This window comes from Colius striatus, chromosome 4 (assembly GCF_028858725.1).
Source record: "Colius striatus isolate bColStr4 chromosome 4, bColStr4.1.hap1, whole genome shotgun sequence".
NCBI classification, from domain to species: domain Eukaryota; kingdom Metazoa; phylum Chordata; class Aves; order Coliiformes; family Coliidae; genus Colius; species Colius striatus.
In genome coordinates, this window is record NC_084762.1 from 5,620,736 (window position 1) to 5,637,277 (window position 16,542).

The 16,542-nt window shown below is 44.0% G+C and overlaps 1 protein-coding gene across 18 annotated transcripts in view; it reads left to right on the forward strand.

Annotated features, from left to right (window-relative positions):
* Positions 1–16,542, forward strand: part of ATXN1 (ataxin 1) — a 351,766-nt gene that overhangs the window by 206,259 nt on the left and 128,965 nt on the right. The gene's annotated exons all lie outside the window — the stretch shown is intronic.

A 16,542-nucleotide genomic window follows, 5' to 3' on the forward strand; every position in this document is an offset into this window, starting at 1 on the left:
TACAGCATTCTTAAGTGATATTTTTCTATTAAATACATAGTTCTCATTTTTCCTCTTTAAGCACCTCATTGAAACACCAAACTTCTTAACAGAGCCTGTCAGTTCTATACCAGCTTTAATACTACGTCTGCCTTAATTGCTTCATCAGTGTGTCTTTGAAGAAGTAGAGTTAAATGTATAAAGAAAATAATGTCCTCTTTCATAACTAGAGTTGCAAATTGCACTTGGATGCTTGAATAGCAGCCGAGCTGAGAGTTCCCAGACTGAGGCCAAACTGATGTCCCGAGTTGTTAATTTTTATTTTAATAACAGCAATTGTGAGGCTTAAGCAAAAACTCACCTTTTCCCTCTGGTCTTTCTTTTCTGTTGTTGGGTTTATTTCTCATTAGAAAAGAATGACCTCTGGGTCTTTTTTTTTTTTTTTTTTGTCTAGAAAAGGGAAAATGTTACAGTTGTAAAACTTTTAACTGTTGAAAATGCTGCATATGTGAAAGCTAAAACCCACCAGCCTCTTCAATGAAAATTTCAAGGTGTTGACAGTGTTCTGCCCCATGAGTGTGCTGAGGGAGACAAAATTACTGCTAAGAAACGTGCAGAATCAGACAGACCGACGTAACGTGGAAGGAGCAGGGGATATGATCTCACAAATGAGCAGAATATCAAAACCCCTCTGTTGATGGCATTTGCAGACATCAGTTGCTTACCAGGTTTCAGAGGAGAGGAGAGCATAGCCTGTCCCTGGTAATTGCTCTGTATTTGCTTTGTAGCTATTAAGTTTCTTTTGAAATCAACAGGCTCGCTGCAGGGAGCTAAGTATTTCCTTTCTGGTCAGTGGACAAGAGCCATTGCTTGGGAAATTGTAATAGTCCTGTAGGCATTTGTAGAGATTTATCCAGAAAAGCTCAGAACTTTTGCAAATCATCGTAGCCAGCTCCTTTTTTTACGTGCAGGTCTTGCACTAGGGACTGTGAGCCCAAACAGGAATACAAGACTCTTTCAGTAGGAGTCTGAGGTGATTTTTGTAGTTGTGAAATGAGGTATTAATACAAATCTGTTTGCAGCCACTGCTATATGGCTTTTAGGGGCTCAGGTTCTCGCTCTCTCCTCTCTCCCCCTGTCCCTGCTGATTTCCTCAGGTGAGAAAGTGCCTTCCTCCCTGGAGAGAGCCTTGCTTCAGGCATAGGGTGACAGTCCTGGCCAAAGCTGTGAGAGGGAAGGGACCCCCACATGTAATCGCTCTCAGCTCACCTTGACTTTCTCTCCATCCCACTCTCCTGGTGGCAAGCATTCCTTCTCAGCTCTGCAGAGCATAAAACAAAATACTTTTATCCCTGTCTTACTTTTTTCACTGACGTCAAACCAGGATAACATCCCTGATTTTCCTTTCACAACTGCCTTCTTGCTGCTCTCTGAGGACGTGCACGTTGAAGTTCAGGGGACGGTATCTTCACAGCATCTCTGTGGCCTTTACAGTCATTTCATCGGTTCTCTGTTGCAGTCACAAAATCGTTGAATCTTTTTTAGTTTTCTCTATATCTGAGAGTGCAGGAGATCATTGGCAAAGTATTAAAGAAAGGGAAGTTCTTCTGTGGCAAAAGATTCATTTTAAGATATATCAGACTGTACTGTTGCTCCAGCCCTTTCTTGATGATTTGTTTCTGTGTGTGAAGAAATAATACCCCTTTTTGTGTGCCAGAAGATCCTGTGGTGTGTGCCAGGGAGTTCCATGGGTGCTGAGCTGAGCAGACAGAGGGACCAACTTTCTCCTGCCCTGTATTTTTCACTGAGAGTGAATACAGAGGACTGAGACTGCCCAGATCAAACACATGTCTGTTTTGTTTCACCTTTCTCTGCTCCTCTTTCAGCTGTGAGTGTGCCATATTCAGATGGCGGTGATCAGTCACAAGCTGTCCCCCTTCCATGCCTCTCGGCTCTCCTAAACTGTTCGTTTTGCAGAACTCTTCAACAAAGATGCCACCAGTTTGATTTCACACCCCCAGCAAACGGAAAAAGAGGTTGTTTGTTTGTTTGTGTTTCCCCTCAAGTCAGCTGCATTAGTTCCCAAAGCAACTTGTGTTAAGTGGAAATGAGGCTTGGATAATACATGTGCTTGCTGGAGACTTGCTTAGAATTCAGTATTTCCCCCCTCTGTATATGGATTTTTCCAATGGGGTGCCTTTATTGCAAATCAGAAAGAAAGTGCAGGGGCTGCCAGGCACATAATGGGGTTGTTCATTTGTTTCTGTAAGTGTGTGTATGAGCTTTTTTAAAGAGCAGGTGGTGGAGACCTTTGCTGCCAGGAGCGGGGAGAGCACAGCGGCATGGCCCAGGGCACTGTGGCAGTGGGCCGTGGCACTGCCCGTTCTGCTCAGCTCTGGTGGGCATCACCTGGGGCTCATGCCATGAAAAAGGGTGAAGCTCACACAGCTGTAAACCACATAAGGCAAAGTATTCGAAAGCTGTAATATTTCCAACACTTTCCTTAAGCCATGTGCATTGGCTTTCAAAAGAGTGATGTAAATATGAGCCATGCCAATACTGTGCTCCCTCACTGTGAGGCTATTTGTTATAAAGGGTGTATGGTATAAGTCATTTTAGTATGGAGTAGATAAGAGCTTGAACCAAAGCCTTGGATCCAGGCCCACCAGCAGCTTTGCAAAAGGCAGGAGCCAGATCTGAAGTCAGTGGTTCACAGAGTTTCTAGTAAAGAGTGGTTTTAACTTACTCCATTAAATGGGAGTAGCCAGGAGTTTTAAACTGAGACTTTTAAACAAGTTCTTGCCTTTTTCTCACCCTCCATTTTCTTCTGCCATAAAAAGTTATTGTGACAGCACACCAAATGTTTTCTCCAAGCTACTGTGGGCAGGACATACCAACTCAAGGAGTGGAGGCAGGTCTCCGTGGTGATGACCATTATACAGCTATATGCTTTTTTTTCTAGAGGAATTTTTCTTCTGAGGAGTTAGGCCTCCCTTCAGGATGAAGGCTTTTGGAGTCACGGTGAAGGCTTTGGAGGTAGGACCTTGAAGTTTTGCAGACACCAAGAAACACTTTATCAGCCCAGGCTGGACTTCCCACATCCTAAAGAGCCCTCTCTCATGATCCCAAAGGTGAATTACAGACGTGAGAAATTATGGCACTGTGGATGAGAAATTCATAAAGCTTAAACTTTTCTTTCCTTGTTAGATATGAGACTCTGTTCTTATTCTCCCTCTTTCCCTTTGCCCTCGGACACAACGTTTTTAGGGCTTTTCAGCCTCTAGCTTTGCATTTACTGGAGAAGCATCTGGTTACGTGTCGCTTTACACATCTGTTACATACGTCAGAGAGTCAAATCCAGCACCCAGAGACTTTATGTGCAACGTTCTCCGTGGGACTTTGAATGCGTAAGCTAATGAATGGCTTATGAAGATACAAGAATACAGTATCTTAATCTACTGCATACGTTACTGCAATTTATTGCATATATATTGCAATAGATATGCAACAGTCCCTTTCATGTTTGGCAGAGAAAAGCCGGTTCAGGAAAGGTGAGAAGTGCTGGTGAACTGGGAAGTATTTAGGTATGGCAGTTAATTTGCTCCCTCCTAAAAAAAGCATCTTTCTGGTTAGGGAAAACAGTTCTCGTGATGATTTGAACATCCCTGAAAGACCCTGCCCAAGCAGTGTTTGTGTATTTCAAGCTTAACTCCAGAGTTGTCTGACTGTGGAGTGATGCCAAATACCTGAAGCAGCATTGATAGCTGAGGCAAAGCTCAGGCTTTGTAGTTTGGGCTGAAGAATCTCTACAGTTCACACAGCTTGTCTAGGAAGTGTGAGTTAGAAATAAGTATCTTTCATTTGCACAGTGTTTCCTTCTTGGCCGACCTTGTCGTTGAAGGTTCTGCACCTTTTTTCCTCTAGTTGCTGGTTCTACAAGTGCATAAAGTTTGGGGAAAGCATGTGCCTGCTTAGCTGGTCTTTGTTCACGTCCTGTGTAGAAACCAAATGCGATAGATGTTATTTCTACAAATGGTGAGCTAGGACTACTGATTTATGTGCTGTGTGTGTCAGTGAACAGATGGACTTCATTGTAACTTTTGAGATTTTCTGTTCACCCTGATGGGACTGTGCTCTGTGCTGGTGGTCCTTGGGCAGAGCAGTAGGGAAGAGCTTTGCCAATAAACTCGTGTGCACATCATCTCCCATTTTGCTCTTACATAGTGGAGCAACTGCTCACTGTCTAGGGAGACGAATGAGAGCCGTTGTAATGTCATTGTGTGTCAACTGATGCTCGCTGCTCGCACACTGTTAGAGGAGACTGAGGAGGGATCTCATTAACACAAGTGTTTTAACGGTATATGTCAAGAGGATGGGACAGCACTTTTTCCTGTTCTCTCAAGTGACAGGAGAAGGGGTAATGCACAAGCTGGAACACAAAAAGTTCTGCTTGAACATAAGGAAAAACTGTTTTACTTTAAGCCCTGGCGCAGGCTGCCCGGGGAGGGTGTGGAGGCTCCTTCTCGGGAGGTTTCCAGACCCACCTGGACATGTTCCTGTGTGACATGATCTAGGTGAACCTGCTTTAGCAGGGGAGTTGCACTAGAGAATCTCTAGAAGTCCCTTCCAATGCCTACCATCGTGTGATTCTGTTAAAACCCACTGCTAAAACACAGAGTTTTAGGGGGGGCTGGGTAACACAGCGGTTAGCACAGAGCAGCTGGAATGGGGAACGTTTTGAGTCTGAGATGCTGTGAAAATGCAAATTAGGCAGAAGACACACAGAGCAAGAGCCTACAGGGTGAACGAGCAGTGGGCTTCCCCTCTGCTTGAGGGCTGGGCAGCTGGAGCCAGGGTGGGAGCCCTTTGTGCCCTGAGGAGAAGCCATCCTGAGGAGAAGCCATCCCAAGGCCTGGCCGAGCCTGGGGCCTGCTCTGCCCTCAGCAGCGGGCAGCCCTCAGGCAGCCGGCCGCCCTCTCCTCCCCTGGCTCTCTGTGGCGGGGTTGCTGCAGGCAGGGTGCTGCAGCTGCTTTGTCTGAAACGATAATATTTTACGCTGTTACTGTGGAATACTTGCCGTATTCTTTGTAATGACGGGCTGCATGCCAGTAATGTACAATAACATTTTGCTCTTCCTGTGCCGTTGCTACTGTAGGCATTCGTTCCAATTTGGGCTGCATTTGCAGTACGTGGTGTGGGGTTTTTTTTTTCCCCCTAGACTCTGCTCATTATCTATTGTGGATATTTTTGGATTATTCATTTCTACCCACGTCCGTCCGTACAAATCTATCTCAGAAAGCACTTCAGAGAGTGGCAGTCTCCCTTGAACAAGCAATTGTTGTGGCTTTCACAGAATTACGTTCTTGTGAAAGTATGAGGCAAGGACGAGATGAAGATGAAAATTGCTTTGCAAGTTTAAAAATGGGTATGGTTTTGAAAACGTTTGAGGCAGATAAGAGGCTAAGCCCTTCTTGCACTGAAGTCCTGGTCTGCACCAAGCTGTAGGTGGCTGAAACCCCTGGGATGGCAGAATCTGGGAAGCACTGACCATTGTAATGATTCTGCAGTTTGGAGGGGTTTTTTTTAATGTCCAGAGGAAAGTAATTGTAACTTGGAAGAGGGTCAGTAGCGTTCATGCCAGTGATTGTTTATTAACGTTGTCATGGTCTGGAGATGAAATTTTTGTGAAAGGGAAATTAAAGTCCTAGACATCAGAGTTCACAGCTGGTCAGCCTGCACACACTTTGTTTCTGGAAGGTGGAGGCTGAGTCCAAAAGGAAACGAAGGAGGCACAACACGAAGGAGACAATTAATTTGTTTTCTGGTAAATTTGGAATAAAGCACAGTATGTTACACTAAAAAGACTGCACTTTTCTCACATGTAATTTTAGTGTCCTTTTACTGTGCTGACTCACCAAACGACTTCAGTTTCAGGCTGCATTTGGTTTAAATTACCTCAGAGGCCTGCATTTGTATGCAGCTCTGTAAAGTACTTCTCATCTGCAATCCAAATGATGATTTTTTTGTTTCATTCAGCATTTCAACCGACTTGTATTTTTTCATTCTCCAGGACTCAGTTTTACTAACATTTGAAACCAATCACTCAGTGTGCCCTACAGTAGGCAAAAGCCGTGTTGCAGCAACAGATAGAACAAGGAGTGAATCACTGCTTTCTGCCTTTCCATTAGATTACCTAAACCACTGTGCATAAATATTGCTTTATGTACAATACAGCAGCGTGATTATCTCACTGCATTGACGGAACAGAGCTGGAATGGAATATAATTCTTCTTCTATTACATCTTTAATGAGCTGCAATTAAAAATAGTGTGTTGGCGTGCCAGAGTAGATGTGTTATTCTCTGAACTTTATTGAAGCCATTTCAGTTGTTAGAATTAGTTGACATTGTGTTGTTCTGGAAACCTTAAGAATCAAGCAGAAAAATCTGCTTTGCTACGTGAAAGTTAACCGGGCAGTAAAATCTGTTGACTAAAAAGATTCAGGTCTGTATTGAGTGTGAAAGCCTGCTTCTTGTCTCTCTTTGAGGGTGGATTTTTTTACTACATAGTAAAAAAAAGTCACGAAGCAGCAGGTTTCTGCTGGTCCCAGGTCTCTTGACACCTGTGGCAGCAAGTCTGAGTCACAGACAGCACAAAACCGTGAAGCCTAATACTCTCAGTGTTCAAAAGCACACCTACGCAGGAGTTTAATTTCAAATGCTTCTTTTAGCTCTGGGGTGTGTGTCCCCCCCCCCCCAACAAAATTTAAGAGTCATTCTTAGAATTTTGCAGAGCAAAATTTTCTCAGCACTTGTGGCTTTGTGAAAGATTGACATTGCTTTTAGAGATCAGAAAATAGCGCTGTCAGTTTTAGCTTGACGGCATTCCATTCTCCGCTCCAAAACCCCGATGAATAACAATGGATGAGTTAAAGATTACTTGGAATTTTCTCCTTTCTTTTTCTTTTTTCTCCCCCTCCCCTTGTGCAATTCCATTGCCATTTTTAGCATGGAGGGCAGTTCTCCAAAGAATGTCTGCGTGCTGGAACTGTGGTTTCTTGAAAATTCGGAACGAAATCAAGTTGTCAGATGATAGAAATCGTATCTTTCTATGCATCTTGGTAACATTACATGAGCTTTACTGAAGAATCTACCTTAAAAGGCAAGGGGTGTTTGATAGAGAGGTGTTGCATCTCTGCTTCAGCAGCGTGGAGATCTCCCTATCACGCCGCTTCGATATGCTGCGATGAGGTTTTGCTTTATTATTTTCTGTGTTTTATCAGCTGTGCTCAGGGAAGGTGCCTGACAAAACAAATTATCAGTGGGTTTGGGAGACTTGGACCAGCTTGAAGTAGTTGTTGACCCACATAATCCTTCTGTCTTGCCTTAGTTTTTTGTATGAATAACAAGGATTACATCCCTGATATCTTTTAACAGGATGTTGAGAGAAATACTAAGGACAGAGAATTGTGTGGGTACTAGTGTTACCTCAGTGATGTGGTATGTTTAAGATAAGCAATATTGTTGGCTGGTTTTGGCAAAATCACCAGGGTTACAAGAGTGAATTTTTTAACTCTTTGAGTGCTCTTTTTTTCCAAAGTTGCAGAAGTGGCCTGTGTCAGGCAAATTCTGACATGTCAGAAGGAACACGTGAAGTATGAAGTTGTATGAAGGTTCTGAAAAGAAATGTGAGGGGGAAACAGGTTAAAGCGATCCTAAAGGGCGGGTCTATGTGTTTTTCTTCTACAGTAGTTAGCTTGTATTTTTGCTCAAAATTGGCTAAAACCCAAAAAAAATAGTTGCAAGCGTCCCTTTAAGAGCTGCTGTGTCAAACTTGAAGAATGATTTGAATTCAGTCATTAAAGTGTGAAATGGAGGGATTTCAGTTCTGCTTTAAATTATGCATCTCAAATTAACCTTAGCTACAGAGTCTTTGCTGCCGCCCCCGTAATGACACATTATTGGTACTAACGGCTTCTTTGTGACTCGAGATACAAACAGACATCCTAGACAGAAACATTTTGGCTTTGAACTAAATAAGACGCACGGTGTGCATTTCCACCTTGGGTTTCTAGTGGCAGAGCCCTGGTGGTGCTCAGGAGCTGTGCTTTCCAGCTTCCATGTGCTGCTCCTCATCCTGGCAGGCGAGGGCAGCTGGGCGAAAACCTGCTTTGCAGGCTTGTGGAAGAGCAGGAGAGCAGTAAATTTGGAGTGAATTTGGAGAAGCCGAGCGTTGTAGGAAACCAGGATGAAGACTGGGAGGAGGGACTTCTGGCAAGTGATAATCTTGGGAGGAAAAGGACCCAAAGTTGTGAGGGAAATGGAGAAGAGATGCTGGGATTTAAGGAGGAAACTGATAAATCAGGGAGGGGTGAGGATAATAAATAATATAGGCAACAAAGTCTTGTTAACCCTTTATATGCTCTGCTGACATGAAAAGGGGCTGTATTTTTGGGGCTCTGTGCACTTAAGTCTTCTCTCTGAAGCTTACCATCACTGTTTGAAAAACTCCATCTCTACCCAGAATTCCATTCCCTGGTTTTGCAGCTTTCTCTGTGCTGCTCAGATCTCTCCTGGGTCAAGAATCATTCTCTTCTACATGAATGTAACTACTGGACATTCAGCCTGACCATGGCTGTGAGTGAGTGAGAGTGGTGTAGCCTGTGGAGCCATACACAGAGTTTTACACCTTGATGAAAAAGAGGACTGGCTCAGCAAGGCAAGCCCAGAATTTACTTCCTGGCTTCTCTTCATAAAGATGTTTACTGGCTCGTTGTTTCATCCTCATTTTCTCAGTGGGATGTCAAGATGTGGGCTGTTGGCTGCCCCCCCCCTTCAAACTGCAGCTCTGGGAATTTGCTCGTTGGCACTAGCAGGAGTGATGGAGAGGTGCTCCTGCCCTGGCCTCGTGTCTCTTACAGAAAGTGGGATACTGTGTGACTTTCCATATGGGTCTGCTCTCAGCAGAGGGACAAGGAGCAATCTGGGAAGTATTCTGGCTCTAAGGCAGGACACCATTTAAGTGTGTAGAACCAAATACAGAGGAGTATTCAAATGACTCCTTTGTATTCCTCAAAGGAAACATGTCTTGAACAACAAGGTCTTGAACTGAGACCAAGACTTCATGTTTAAAAACGAGTGGATATGCTCTACGTCACATTTAGTAATGCATTAGAGAAATTTGTATGAATAATTAAAACACCATTTAGGATTGCCACAGTAATAGAACAGAATGTGTTTTGTCGGTTTTTTTCCCTTTTCTGTTCCCTTTTGATTGATGAATTTATTGATTTCTTCCATTAATTTAGAGTAGGTATCCTAAACATTATTGCAAATTAGCAAGGCTCTGCTTTACGTTAATAAGCTGTTGAAGAGTGCTAATGAAATGAAAAGAAGTCAGAATTCAGTAATAAAGGTCTGCAAAAATTGAGGCCTAGAACACACGACTAGTATTTTACATCAAAGAGGTTTGTAAAATATTTGAGCCTTTGTCTGTCCTAATTGTTAATTCAGAAAAATACTGATTTGATGTTCAGTATGAATGGCCTAATAGCACATTGGAAAAAAATGGAAAATGAAGGCAAGGAGCTACCTGAGACTTTCCATTGTGTTTGTAGTGAGCCTTTAGCTGGTTGGAGTCCGTGGGAATGGTTCTGTGAATCGGAGGGCAGAACTTCAGTGTTCTTCTGAAACCATGCATGAAAAAACAATAAAACTTCTGAAACTGGGGTCCAAAAAAGATGGACAGGTGTGATCCAGGACACATGAAGTAGGACATTTATCGGATTTCACATGCACGTGCACACGGAATCGTTTCACATTCCTTAGCTCAACTGTCTTCTGATTTATGCCTTGGATTTTTCCTTATTATTTATGTCTGATTCATTAAACCTATTCTCTCATATTTTTCCTGCCTTGAAGAATACCTGGTTCATGAATACACTAGAATGTGTGTCAAATATGAACACTCAGCAATTGTTCTGATCCTTTCTTCGGTGCCGTGTTTCTCTGTTGTCCAGCTACAATGGACCATTTGTTGTAACACTTGAATTAGTATCGTATGTTTTGCCTGGTGCTATTGTTTTAGTCATGCTTGGGAAATGTGTTTTCATATGTATTTTTGTGCCCAGTTTTGAGTGCAATAAGATGGTGACTGGTACCGGATGATACTTAATTGATTGGGGTGGGTGCGGGTGCGAGTGTCTGAGTGTTTGACATTATATCTGATGGTATGTGTTGACCTGCTCCTCCTTGTGTGTCTTGGGGTTTATTTGTCATCGTACACTTTATTAACATTGCAGGGATTGTAAGTGATGACAGAAAAAAGAAGATAAAATACAGTGAGTGCTTGGAATGCACTTAATTTTTGTCTTTTCTCGGCTGCTTTGGATATGGTCTGAGTTGGGTGTGTTTCGTGGGGTTTTTTCAGCTGAATGTTTATTTCTTCCCATTGATGAGCAACAGGAGAGGAGCAATGCTGTCAATCACGTCTTCTGCTCATCCCCATGAGCCTTGTGCTAGTAGCAATACATATTAATTCTTACCTGGCATTTTTGCAAGGCTTTACGAACAGAAGCTCATCCCCTGTAGTGTCTAGCAGCTCTCCTGCACGTGTGCCATCCCATAAGGACATTTTGTGTGGAGCAGGGGTTGGCCTCATGTGCTGCTTGTACTTTTGGCTGCCTCTGTAAGGAGGCAGGAGTTGTGCCATCAGAGGCACGTGCTTCTGCCTACCAGCTCCCAGTGACGTCCACACTGTACTGGGGAGAAAGAGTTAGTCTGGCTGTAGACACAGCTCCTCATTAGTCTAGATTTTAGCCCTGATTTTAGAGAACCATTACTGCTCTGGGCTTAATTTGAGATGCCTTGTACTGTTGCCATAATACAAAGTGAGCTATAGAAACTGTCTGCTGCCCAGGGGGATGTTGAATAGCTGTCTCAATATGGAAAGTGCTGTGTGAAACTGTTCCACTTGCTGTTGCTGCATGTGACACCTACAATGACTATAAATGAAGGGATATTAGAGGAGGGGAGGAAAAAAAATCATATTATTTCAGTTAGTTTACTTTGTGCATATTTGACAGCCCTCTGTGTATAGTCAGTGACATAATTTCCTGGGATAGTCAGATTTCTCTTTATTCGTGCAGCTCTTTCAGCAATAGGGAAAGAAAATACTGTAACAATCAGAAAATGTGGCAGTAAAGCCAGGAAAACTTGTTGGCCACCTCAAGAAGAGCTGTAAGTACATGGGAGTGCTTTTCACTTGTGTTCCAAAAGCAGCTCAGTCCTGGAATAACACTACCCTTTCAGCTTGCATTTTAAGACAATGTGATTGTACTGAGACAGGAGTTACGAGGGTCTATAGCAAGCCCAACACATCCTCTCTTTTCGTGGAAGGTTTGCTGATTGGCAACCAGAGCAATAACAGTACACAGGTCAGCATAAAGACCAGGAGCAGTAAGCATGGATTTTCATCTCCATTGTAGCATGTTTGTTGTGGTGGGTTTGCACTCACAAGTCCATGGGGAAGGAGATGTGTGTCTTATTCGCCTTCCCCTCTGTCTTGCCTTTACGCTTCCACCTTGAGTTGGAGCTGGGCTGTTTGGTGTCTTTCCAAGGACAGAGCAGGGCAGGGAGAGCATGCCTAGCCAAAAAGATAACAGAACAGGTCATTTTGAGATACCAGTGTTTCATTAGGGGCGTGTTTTGCTGCATATCCTGTTTAGGAGCTGGTAAGGAGCAAGGTTTTCACTGAGTGTGTGTCAGGCACCCTTCTGGATTGGAGCTGTGGTGGAGCTGAGTGTGGGGCTTCTTTTCCTGGAGGGGAAGCCCTGTGCTTTTGCACTGTTTTGGCAGCCTGACACAGAGCAAGCTGGTAACCTGTGTGCATGGTGGTGGGATTTTTTCATCTGCTTTCCTCAGTTAACTGAAGCTCTGTGACTTTTTAACCTGCTGTCCGTAGGCCGTTGTTTTACAAGCTCATTAAGGTGGCAGGGACAGCAAGAGCAGCAGTCCTGCTCCCCCACTGTGGGTACTCGTTAGATGGCTTCCTTGTGCTGACATAAGCGTTGTGTAGTCATGCTCTGAGCCAGGTCTGGGAAAGGAGCCAAGTCAAAAATAATCCCTTAAAAAAAAATCAAACCAACCAAAAAATAGAAGGGGGGGAAAAAAGGGGAGGGGATGTTCTCAGCAGGATCTGTTCCCGGATCTAGCTCACCATTGCTCCAACACCAGCCTGGGCAGCCCGAGGGTTTGTAGGGGCACGGAGGTGGTGGGGGCGAGCAGCCAGGGTTGAAGGTGCCCATGTGTGTGGCCTGAGCCTGCAGCCTGTCCTTCCTCAACTCCATCGGCCCAGCTGTGCTCCCAATAACTTCCAAAGCTGCCAGCTGATTTTGGCCAAATTTGTCTAAAAGGCAGCGTTTGAAGGTGTGGAGACCCCCTGAGCTCAGTAATATATGGTGGCTGGTAGGTAGATGGACCCAAATCAGCACATCCCAGCGATGAAAAGTTATTAGCTGAGGCTCGGCTGCTGACCCCGCCAGGGCTCTTCTTGAGGCACCATCCTGCTGTCCTGGTTTGGGTTGAATTGTACTCATTTTAGGGGGGTCAGATGTTAAACAGCTGAGAGGAAAGGAGCACAAAGTGCTCTTTGGGGATGACTGTGCATCTCAAGGGGCAGGAACGGTTCTCCTCCTGGATCCTGGCTGCATTGGGAGTTTCACTTCCAGTCAAGGGCTGTATGGGGGAGATTTTTGTTTGTTTTATGTGCTGGGGTTTGGTTTGTTTTAATTCTTCCAAGGAATCAAACTTTTAGAGACTGGGAGACAAGACCACTTTCAGTTATTGTTTGTGTGGCCAACTATTTAACCCTGAAGTCAAACAGGCCTTTCTAGCCCATCTCTGTGTTGCTTCATCGAACACCTGGTGACAGCTTTTGTGCCTTATTGGATCCAGCTTCCATCCCCATGGGGCTGTGTTCCTCTATGGCTGGTGTGCCCAGGTTTCACCTGCCTGGCCCGCAGCACAAGCAGCCCTGCTCTGCCCTGCCCCACCACCAAGGAGCTAACATGAAGACACATACTGTGGTTTCCTGCTGTTTTGCTTTGTAACCAGTCCACTGGTAAATATAGCTTTTGTGTGGTTATAAATTCATTCTCTCATTATGGGCTGTTGTTGTGCAATAATTATGTAGAAATTACAACCGAGGGTTGTTGCAGATGGGTTTTTTTGTTGTTGTTGTTCTAGTTATTTATTTATTTAGTGTTTGAAATGCCCTGCAGTGGGAAGAGCAGGCTTTGGTATCAGCCCTGAAACAGGGCCACAGGCAGGTGTTGGGATTGTGTGGGCTCCCTTTACACGGCTACACGGGCACCGCCAGGCCAGTGGGGACCTGCACTTTTCAGATACCTTTTCATTTGTGCTTTCCTCTTGTGAGCAGACATGCTGTCCCTCCCTGCAGGTTTGTTACTGTACATGTGTTTACTCTGAAATAAACCCTTCCCTTCTCTGTGGAGATGCTGGTGATACGCTTCCTGAAGACCTAGTAGCTCTGGCTGCTTCTAGTCTGGGTTCTGCTGCCTGGCCAAGGTCATGCTCAGGCCAAGGTAGAAATGTTCAGGTCCTGCTCCCTGGAGGTCTTCCCTTCAGGTGGCATGTGGAATTAATGTAAGGGTGGGTTTTTTGTTGTTTCCCCCCCATTTTTTTCTTTAAAATTCCAGTAAAGCAGATCTCAAAACAACACTGCTTGTCTCCATTGAGTTCTCTTCCTGTCCCTCCTTTGATTTTACATTATCCTCTGCGTTGTGTTTTCATGCCATATGTGTCCTTTGAAGTCTGAAGAAGCTGTGCCAAAAGAGAACCTTTCTCCCTTTTGTAAGACCGAAGCCACTCTTAGATAATTGCAATTATCATACAGCGTGGAGCAAACCCAGAAGTGAAGTTCATAGCTTGAGTGTGTGTCTGTAAGTTTCCCAAGAGCTTCAGAACTGCTTGTGCTTGGTCTTTGCTTTTGCTCTTCACACCTGAAGCAGTTCCTTGAGTCCCAGACAGCTGCTCCTGCTCCAGGAGGTGTCCATAACCGTGTCCCTGGTGAGGCACGGAGAGACTGGCAGCTCTGACAGGGCCTCTGTGCAGAGGAAAGTGGAGCTGCCCATCATTGAGTTATGCTGCTTGATAGAAGCAAGACAGGGGAATAGGCAGGCTCAAGAGTGTAGGATGAGCCCTTTGCCCAAGTTCTTGGGGAGAGGTTGCCTGCCTCAGGCTGACCAGAGTGGGGAAGGTGAATATCCCATTAAACAAAAAGGGGGGGAGTTAGTTCCTGTCATTTATGAGCTGCAGAGGACTGTGATGCTGGGCCAGCTCGTGGGATCACCCACCATCATTTTGAGCTTCACTTTTCAAAAGGGATGTCAGGTTTACAGGTATGTTTTAGATCTCTTCCCATCAGCCTTGGAGAAGCATCTTGTGTGTAAACCAGGTTTATGACCTCATTTCTCAAAGGAGTTTTAAATGGGGAGAAATAGGAGTATTAATTAGCGCCTCATTAAGTACTTGTAGTCAAGTACAATAATTTTCTTGAAAGGATAATGTATTGGATGAATAAAAATACTCTCCATTAAAAAATGAATACAAAGTAATTTTAAACCACAAGGATTATTGTACATTCCTGAAAAATTAATGTGATTAAAGCCAAATATATTTAATAAATTAAAGAGACCTCATTAGGCTGTTTAACTTGTTGATCTCTAATTAATTATTCTCAACTTTAGTACTTCAGGACTTCAACCTTACCTGCAGGGACAGGAAGTAATTTTTCCCCCACTTCAGTTTTTGGCTTGTAATTATTAGGTTGGAGTAATTATTAGTTTGAAGTGTGGTGTTTTTTCTGATGTCTTTCTCAGTAGCTGGCCACAATGAAAGATGAAACTCTAGACAGGTGATCAACTGGTGATCAGAAATTGTATGGAGAGTCCTTTTGATGGGTTTGATTAATGTGACCTACTGATTACCAAATTTGGAGCTGAGAAGGAATATTTCCAAGGGTATTTCTTCCAGTCCCTTTTGTCTGTGATGAGGTGCAGGTCTTGTCTGCTAGGATTCCTTGTCTGTAGGTTTCCTTCAGTTGCTTTATATAACTTCACATAAGTTAAATGTTTTTTTCCACACATAATTTACCCCTTAGATTAGTTTTGCATTAGGCATTGACTGAGCTGCTTCACATTCAGCTGCTTAATGAGAACTGCTCTGTGTGTTGTGGAAGTGGGTAAAGTAAATGGTTGGAGACAGCATCTTGGGACACTTGGAGAACCTCCAATGACCAGATAATTGCCCGTTGAAGGTTTTGAGGCACCTGTTCTTTTGTTGAAGATGATGGTGGCCAGAACTTTTTGGTAGTGTACAAAAATAGCTACAGTAGGTAGGTCCAGGATTCAAGGAGCTTGTCAAGGAGTGCTGCTCCTGGACATTTCTGCGAGCTACGTTGTTACACAAAGTGCCTCCTCCCAAGACAAATGGTCTGTGCTGCTGTAATGCTCCAACGTATGATTAATAGTGTTTTCTGCTCTTAAATGAGACCACATCTCTCTTTTGACTTACCTTGAAAATCCTCTTAGTGCCAAGTGATCTCATTTTCCAAAGCACCTTCTGAGGTTACAGCTCTCAGCACCCAGTGGCTGCAGCTGCTGCAGTGACACCCCGAGTGTAGACACATAGATGTGCCTCTGCAAAATCCATTTTGAATGGCTCCCTTCCCTTCCCTTCCCTTCCCTTCCCTTCCCTTCCCTTCCCTTCCCTTCCCTTCCCTTCCCTTCCCTTCCCTTCCCTTCCCTTCCCTTCCCATGTCTTTCTCCCACCTCTCAAAGAGGACACACTCAGGCTATTTGATTTTTTTTCTTTTTCTTCCTGTTAAATTGTGAGATTGCAGCTATAAATCTCTTAAAATTGCAAGGGCATGACAAAGAGCAGATCTGTCTGATGGCACTGTTAACTTTTTCTTAGTGTTTCCCAGGAATTCTACCTGACATCATCCCTTAATACAAACAGGTTATTTGCAAGGAGCTCTGTTTAAACTAGCAAATCATTGTGGCAACGTGTGAGTCTAAACCAAACCAGAGAACAAAGAGCTGTGCAGCGTTTATGATGATAAAATAATTTCAGGTCATGTCTCTCTCTTTCCCCCCCCCCCCCTTTGTGTGGTTTTTCTTTTATTACTGGCACTAAAATGGCTCTTGCAGTGCGAGTGAGAAAACCAGACTGAACCTCCTGTTTTTTTGTCGGGCTCCCAGCTGGAAACCCCTCCCTCGATTTTCCATTGATAAAAGTGGCACAAAGGGAATCTAGAGCAGAGGAAGAAGCGGAAATAGAACAATGTGAAGTCTTGAACTTGAATCACAAATAGAGTTAAGTAACGTAGGTGCAGTCCTGGGCAAGCTGCTGCTCCTTTCATGACCAGGTTCATTTAACTGTGGTCTTAGCATTCGTGGCCGCCCTTCAAAGCCATTTAACAAATCAGCTATTTATTGTCTTTCTACTGCAGAGGCTCTTTAAAAGGATATTGCAGGGCATTT